The sequence below is a fragment of the Poecilia latipinna genome, unplaced genomic scaffold (assembly GCF_001443285.1).
Source record: "Poecilia latipinna isolate Pla-1442-1.1 unplaced genomic scaffold, P_latipinna-1.0 Scaffold1654, whole genome shotgun sequence".
Lineage (NCBI taxonomy): Eukaryota > Metazoa > Chordata > Actinopteri > Cyprinodontiformes > Poeciliidae > Poecilia > Poecilia latipinna.
In genome coordinates, this window is record NW_015114270.1 from 83,718 (window position 1) to 92,271 (window position 8,554).

At 40.0% G+C, this 8,554-nt stretch overlaps 1 long non-coding RNA gene across 1 annotated transcript; it reads right to left on the minus strand.

Annotated features, from left to right (window-relative positions):
- Window positions 1-5,540: 5,540 nt before the first annotated feature.
- On the minus strand, window positions 5,541-6,266 carry LOC106964301 (uncharacterized). The gene is made up of 2 exons (XR_001428378.1): window positions 6,143-6,266; window positions 5,541-6,030 (listed from the first exon to the last, which is right to left on the minus strand). It is a non-coding gene; the product is annotated as an uncharacterized LOC106964301 (long non-coding RNA).
- Window positions 6,267-8,554: the final 2,288 nt, after the last annotated feature.

Sequence of the window (8,554 nt, forward strand, 5' to 3'; positions counted from 1 at the left end):
TGTCGTTCCCTCTCTTCCATGTCAGAAGCATTTTGCCGGGTGATTAATCGCCGCAGCGAGCGTTCGAGCCCCGCGGTCGCCCCACGGGCATCGCCACGATCCGTGCACCTGCCACTCGAATCCACTGACCCCCCACCACACACACACACACACACACACACACACACACACACACAACCTCTGAAAAATGTCTCATACTGACTGGATGCACAAAGTTGGAGGAAATCTCTGAAATTCCTCCTGACTGAGTCTGATGAGGTTAGTGGAGTCATTATTAGCAGTCAGTATCTTACTGGCAGCAGATGAGTTCCTGGACGGACCAACGAGGATCCAGAACCGAACCGGATCTCAAAGTACGACGGCGTGTTAGGGCCACGCTAAGAAATAAAAAATAAATTATGAGAATAAAGTCATAAAATTATGTAAATAGTCGTATTATTACTAGAATAAACTTGTACAAGGATAAAGTACGACTTAATTTTTAAAATATTAACGCCTTATCCTCAAAATACTACAGCTTTATTCTCATAGCATGACTTCTTGTAATAGTTTATTCCTAATTTTTTATTCTCGTAAAAAATTAGGAATAAGTTTTTTCTAGAAAATTTCTGAGATTAATCTCAGAATTTCTTGAGGTATTTTTTTGCATTTTTTTTCCTTTGAATCGAGGAATTTACTCTTTTCTGTGCACAGGAGGAAGAACAGTGTTTTCTGTTGCGTTTGCTTCTTTTGTGTGTTTTGCAGTTTGCATCATTCATGCACTTTTGCACTTATTTGCCTCCGTATTTACTTCTTGACTGAAACTCTAAACTGCCTGTTCCTGTTGGACGATCAACAGGAAAATCTGTGAAGATTCAACCAAAACGAGCAACAGCCGAATTTAATTCACCGATTTAGTCCTAAACATTCTTCCTCGCTTTATTTGATTTTAATCAAACCTCGCCTCTTTTCTGAGAACCTGAGCGAATCTCAGGCCCACCTGCATCTGGCTCACTGCTGTGTGTGTGTGTGTGTGTGTGTGTGTGTGTGTGTGTGTGTGTGTGTGTGTGTGTGTGGAGCAGATGCCACTTGTTCGGCAGTCAGCATCTGGATCTGGTGGGACTGAAACAAACACACTTTGTATAAAATCTTTTCCTCTGAACTGATTTCTCTAAAACTTCCTGGATGACATCATCGGTTATCTGGCTCTGCTGATCCGCCTCCTTTGCTCTTGCTGCTCCTCTCCAAGTCTCCGTTTGGCCGTTCGGTAACAGAGATGTTGGAGTAGCGGATGAGATGCTTTTGTTATTTTCAGCTCCTAAGACTTGGGGTCAAAGTTCAGGTGTTGTTTGATCTTAAATGTATTTAATCTATAAATTAATAAATAAGGTCTGATTTATAAATATTTTTATAACAATAAAAATATTTAATTTCATTGTAAAATAACATAAAACGTGTAAAAAGTGACTTGAACACTTGATGTTTGGGAAATTGTAAAATTAAAAAGTGGAAGATGTGGCTCACATTTCTGGGACCAGACTAATAATAATAATGATGATGATGATGATGATGCTGCAGCTGTTGCTGATGCTGCAGCCGCTGCTGCTGATGCTGGAGCTGCTGCTGGAGCTGCAGCAGTTGCTGCTGCTTCGTCTCTTGTTAAAATGAGAGAAAGATGAACATTAAAGCCCAGGAGGTGAATTATGGCTGCAGCGCTGCATCCCCACAGACCAGGAGGCTTATAAAAACCCAAACAGACGACCTGATCTGCATAAAACCAACAGGAAACGTCACAGAGATTTAAAAATAAAAGCACCAAAAATGGCTCCATTGAATGGCTCAACATGCCAGCCTAGCCTGTGGCTTGAAGCTCATCCAGTTTATTTGCCAAAGATCTTCTATTCCCCCTGATGATGGATTTGGATAAGTTTTAACCTCTTCCTGCTCTCTCTGCATCGTCCTTTTGGGGTCAAAGGTCAGGTTTGAGCTTTAGAGATGCTAATTAGCTGCACAGCGTCCAGGATCAGAGGAAATGATTGCATAAAAAAGTAAAACCTCAACAAGAAAATGCCAAATGTGAAACCACCATGAGCAAATCTATAAAATCCTGATTTTGCTGATCGAACCTGGTCTAGATGTTGATCGTCTCCCGTCAGACTGATCATTAAATGATGATTATTTCTTCTTTCAGCTTCTTCTCCGTCACTCAGGAGCGTAAAGCTCCCTCTGCTGCAGCGCCGTTACTAATGCAGCACATTTAAGTTCCTGTCCAGCTGATGTATGGCCGTGTTTCGTTTATTTTCTGCTGCGCTGCCTGGCACACGTGTTTGGCCCGGGGTGAGTGCAAACAGGAAGTAGAGCTCAGGCCCTGGTTCTGATTGGCCGGGCCGCTGCGTCATCCAGGACAAACTCGTTTGTTCTCCGTTGTTTGGCGTCCAAGCTTTAACTGCCCTGGATTTTCATCTGCAGCGAGAGGCGGGAAGGGAAACGGCACCATTTGGTGTTTATGGAAATGTGCAGGGAAAAAAACACAACAAAAAACAAAATGGCTGCCTGCCAGATGCTGTCGGTAAACAAAGCTGGTTCGAACGGCGGGATGGAGCCGGAGGTGCAGGCGGCCCCACAGAGCTGAAACACCTTAACTGCCCCCCCACATGCCCCGGCCCTGTTTGAGGGGTGGGAGGGCTGTCGCCATGGCAACCTACCATCCAATAATCATTCACAGCAGAAGATCTGACCTAGATTAGCTGCAGGTTCTCACTTAAGGTCCACTTAAAGCCAAACACTGCGGAGAGTCGGGCATTTAGCAGGAAACAGTGGCGACCCTAAGAGGGGAACCGGGGGGGCCGGGGCCCGCCTGGAGAAATGTCTTTTTGTGTTTTTTCTCCTGTTATCCTAAAAGATTTGACTGGCCTGGTCTAGTACCTTTAATGAGATTTTATTTGGGTTCCTCTGGCAGCAGATCAGGATCATCAGGTGGATCCATCTGTTAAAGGGGCAGTACTCAAAACGACTTTTATTAGCTTTACATCATGTTATAATTTTATTCCCTCATCAAAAACAAACCTGGAATGTTGCCTTGATTCTTTCATGCATGTTTAATAAACCTTTTAGTCTCCATGGCAACCATTCAGCTGCAAAACGCCTGGATGGACCTAGCCCCGCCTTCCCCACTCAGCTCCTTCAGACTAGCCAGCAGCAATTAGCAAAAACCTACTGAGCTCATTATAGGAGCTGCTTCTCAGAGCAACGCTGGCAAAAACGTTAAAGGGTTAATAGAGGAGCCATGTTGGGATGACTTCATGGAGGCAGAGATTCAGAGAAAAGAGCTTCTTAAAGAGACAGAAACCCAATTTACATTACAAAGTCACATTTTTTAAGTCATATTTTACATACGTAGTATATTTATTACAACTGAAAGTAACAGTTATTTGATTATGATATAAACATATAATACTTCCCCTTTAATACGCCTTAAATGTCTAAATTATTCAGCAATTTTAACAATTTACTTTTATAAAAAACAAATGCAGAAAAAAACTTTTAGAAATATTTTATTTGTAAAGCTGACATCTTTCGACATCGAGTCGTATTGATGTTTATTATGGTTGCCAAAATATTCGATATCTTTTATTGTTTCTCATAAATACTTGTATATTTTCTATCAAAATCAACACAAACCAAATTATTCACGTTTTCTTAAAAAGTCCGACTTCCTCCTGCCGGATTTGCTCTGCAGGAAGTTTTTAGCTCCAACATGGCAACATGCAGGAGAAACAACATGGCAACATGCAGGAGAAACATGGCCGACAGTCTTCACAGCTTCTGCTTAAACAATAAACTGTTACACAGAAAATACAAATTATTTCTTCAAACTTCAGTCAGTTGAATTAAACACATTTGGAGAAAAAAATTCATTCCAACTGTTGAGCACAGCAGAGGTTCTGTGATGCTGCGGGATTCAAATAAAATGGATATAAAAGCAAAACTGGCTGGTTTTTGTAAAAACGTCTCCAACTAACCATCTTTAGAGTGGCTGCCACTGCCGTGCCTCATCACTGGAATCACTTTGGAAGTGATTTCAACTCGTAATCTTATTTAACTGAACATTAGAAACTGACTTTAATCAGCAGGGCGCCCCCTGCAGGACGGATCAGCCAATTATAGCAGATAATGCAATTAAGATTTGCATATTTAGCATAAACTCCACAATAGGAAGTGTAGATGTCAGCACATAGTGTGTGCAGATGTCTCTGGTGGCGGGTCGCAACATTAATCTTCCCTGTTTTGGGGTTTACAGTGTGTGTGTGTGTGTGTGTGTGTGTGTGTGTGTTATAAATAACCATGTTTGGATTTTCTTCTTTGAAAAAAGCTTGTATTCATCTCTGCCGTCCGCAGCTTTCTGCCGTTTCACACGGAGCTGCAGCGCCTGTAGGAGACCAGGTGCAGCTCCGTCCTGCGTGTGTGTGTGTGTGTGTGTGTGTGTGTGTGTTGATAATTGTGGGTTTCTACCTGCTACACTAATGATCTGCAGCTGTCAGAAGTGAAGAACAGGAGGGAAGCAAAGAGGGAAAAACTGAAAAATGGAAAAACAAATGAAGAAATTGGAGCAAAAGATGAAATCCTCCCAGACGTTTTATCTTCTGATCATGTTTCAAACACACTTTAGTTTCTTTTACTGGATTTTATGACACATTTGGTATTTTTACAAAACAAAAATATCTTTACATATAAAAATGTGGAAATTCTTGAGTCAGAACTTTGCAGAAACTTCTGCAGCTTCGAACATCTTTTGCAAACCAGGATGGACAGAAACGGTTTCTGTCCATCTCCTCTGGATTCAGGTCTGGACTTTGACTAGGCCGTTCCTTGATCCAAACCCATCATTGTTTAAGGTTGCGGTCAATGATTTTGTGTTTGATGGATGATGCAGGACGGTAGTTTTTAATTAAAAGAAAAAGCTGATGCTATGGAGAAGGAATCCTGCCAAGATTAACAATAAAAATAAAAATGAATGACTTTATAAATGTGCCAAATATTGCATTCAATAAATAAAAAAGAACTTTTCAAAAATGAAACATTATTGATTTAATTTTTGATGAGTTTACTTTTTACATTTTCTTTTTTTTATTTATGTACTTAATATATTTTTTTTCATATTTTTCATTTAGTACCTACAGTTGATTTTTCTTCTTCAATATTTCCTGTTTGTGTTTTTTTCCCATTTGGTTTTTTCTACTTTTATTTACAGAAATATTAATTTATTTTTCTAATGTTCTTTGTGGATGTGGCTGAAAATGGAAAATGAACTAATAATAATAATGGTAAATTAATTTAGTTGAAAACAAATATAAATTTATGTCTCACTGTTATCAAATCAGTTTGGAAAGTGAGAAAAATATTTCACATTATTATCGAGACACTTAATGGTAATTTTGGCAGGTTGAGTCCTCCGTACTCCAGAGCAGCGATTCCATTGTAGCAGTTTCTCTAAAGCTGCTGTGTTATCCAGCCACCAGTAGGGGGTGCACAACTCTAAAGAAACTCATTTTAATTTGAAGTTTTCCAGTAAAAACCAGAATAAATCGTGTTTATTTTTAACGTCTGAAGCAGATTTATTTTGCTTCCCATGACGGAGAAACTCTCGTTTTCATTTCCTAACAGCTCGAATGATTTCACCCAGAGTTCTGTTCTTGTTCATCTGTTTGCTTCGGTTCCTTTTCCTGGCAGCTTCAGACACGTTTTCCATCCTGCACCAAATGTTAGACAGGAAAGTCTGCAGAGCTGAGGAACGGTTCGCTGCCAGTCAGCAGAAACCAGACCGGACCGGGCCGCCGCCGAGCGGCACCGACAGATGAGCCAATGACTCAACGCAGAACCTGCAAAACAAAACGGATTCCCGCTTTAAAACTCCCAGAAATCAAACTTTGGGTTTTCTGACTTCACTAGAAACTGTGGTGAGAAACGACGATGGAGTGAAACCTGCAGGTTTTTGGGATTTTCCATTTCCTGTTCAGTCAGCTGGTGAGAAAATATGCACAGCAATCCCCCCTACACACACACACACACACACACACACACACACACAAAGAGTTAAAGCAGCTGTTCAGGACTGCATCATTCTAACTATTGTGGGAAACATTTCTGCATTAAATTGTCTGACTTCATTCAGGAAGCGAGTTGATCCGTCCAAATGGACGCAGCGCCGACTTCATGGGTCGGTTCTGCAGTTACACACATTCCTATATGAGCAGTAATGCAGAGGGAAGAAACCTGGAGATTTCTGAGCTCTGAAAGAAAAAATGTGCAAGAAGAAAACTCAGAAAACTAGGATTCATCTGAGATACAAAAAAAGAATCTGGAAATTTCTGAGCTCCAAAAGTTGAAAATTTGCAACAAAAAACTGAAATTTTATAGAAAAAAACTTTGAAATTTCTGAGTTTGAAAAGTCCAAAATTTTCAAGAAAAAAGAGAAATTTCTAGGAAAAACAAGGAAATTTTTGATGCCAAAAGTTGAAATTTTGAAAGAAAAGAACTCAGAATTTTTCTAGAAAGGCGCTCGGAAATTATTTCTGAGGATTTTTTTAGATTAATGTCAGAAACCAAATAACATTTCAGTAAGCTGTTTTAACTTATACTTTGTAGTTGTAATAATTGAAAAACAGATCAGATTCATTTTTTATTGAAAAATATTTTAGATAAAAATTATTTTACTGTTTTTGTCATTTTCCCTCCAACTTTCCGAGGCCCTCTAGCGCCGCCTGGTGGCCACCTGTTGCTCCTCATAGATCGTTGCTGATGTCTTTGCATCCTGGTGTTTTCCATTTATTTCCTTCTATACACAATGATGGTGTGGCTGTTACCGTGACGACCGCTAAATGGGAAGAAGTGAACACACCTTCCCCCAGCGCAGCTGCACCTGCAGTCTGACTAATGCGATCCCCTGTGTGTGTGTGTGTGTGTGTGTGTGTGTGTGTGTGTGTGTGTTCATATCATCAGGTCACATTTTTCATACCTGCTTCTAAAGAGTGCACATGTTGGCTGAATGGAGCAAAGATGGCTGACTGATTCTCCGGGAACATCTGGCCCCTTTAGGAAGGACCCCTGCTGAGGTGGCCAGAGTTTGCCTGACAAAAAAATAAACCTTAAAAATTTTATTTTTTATTCAAAATTCTTCTTTAGGTTCTGCACTTTTGTGAATAATTAAATAATGATAATAAAGACTAAACTCCTAGATATTTGAAGACGGATTTGATGTTAAGTAAAATTTTCTCAGATTAGAGTGTGAATAATTTCACTTTATGTAAATAAAACATGACAGATTCATTTTTCTAAACGTAAACATTATTTTTATCTTATTTTCATAAACTTTTGTTCATGGAATGAAATAAATCAGAGTTAAATCTTCCTGGGATGCAAATACTTTTGTAACTTTACTTCATTTACAGCAATAATTACAATTTATAGAAGAAATAGCCAACAATCGGGCCAAACTATTCCTATTTCATCTCAGACTTTGACTAGGCCACTCCTAAACCAGAGTTTATTTGTATCATGTTGAGGTAGTGAAGAGATTATTTTTAGTATTTGGACCCGAGTGTCTCTAGAAAACCAAAATCTCTCATTTCCTCCGATTGTCTTGAACTCGGCGGTCAGAAACTTTCCTCTGCGATGGATTCATTACTGCTGTTGTTCTGCGGCTCGCGCTGCTGGCTGCCAAATGGAATTAAAAACCAATTATTGATAAATGAAGAGTGGCTTTAGAGAGTGTGTGTGTGTGTGTGTGTGTGTGTGTGTGTGTGTGTGTGGTACAGAGCCTAGACCACAGCACTACATCTGTCATCCCAACGCCATGACAACTACTCATGTGTGGCTCAGCATCCTGTGCATTCAACACACACATCTGCACACTGCAGGAGTGTGTGTGTGTGTGTGTGTGTGTGTGTGTGTGTGTGTGTGTGATGCAGGTCTGCATGCAGCTGCTTGTGAACAAGGGAAGGTTTGTTGTTTCTGTTAGTGACAGATTGACGTGAGCGCAGATGGACAAGGCTGAACATCTGAGTTTTACTTCACTAGTCGGAACACAAAACTGGAGTTTCCTGGAGAGTTTCAGCTTCATCAAAGTTAGCCGCCGCCGCCGCCGCCACCGCCGCCGCCGGCACCACTGCCCTCTGAGCCGATGACACCAGGAAAACCTCTAAACATACTGAGATCTGGATGACAGCATATTAGGGCCGCAGTAGATACGTAAAAGAGGAGTAAATATCTGTTAAAAAACCCAGAGATGCTGAGATTACTCAAAAATATTCCAGAAATAGTCTTGGAAATTTCAGAGCTTGGACAGTTAAAAATTTGCAAGAAAAAATTAAGATTAATCAGAAATTTTGTACCAAAAACGCTGAAAGTTCTAAGTTTGGAAAGTCGTAAATTTGCAAGAAAGAATTTTCAGCTGAATCTCAGAAATTTTTTTGCTTCCAAAGAAAACACTCAAAATTTTCCATAAAAATCTTGTAATTTTCAGAACTCAGATATTAGTCCAAAATTTTCCAGAAAAAAATCTTGGAAATTTGAGACT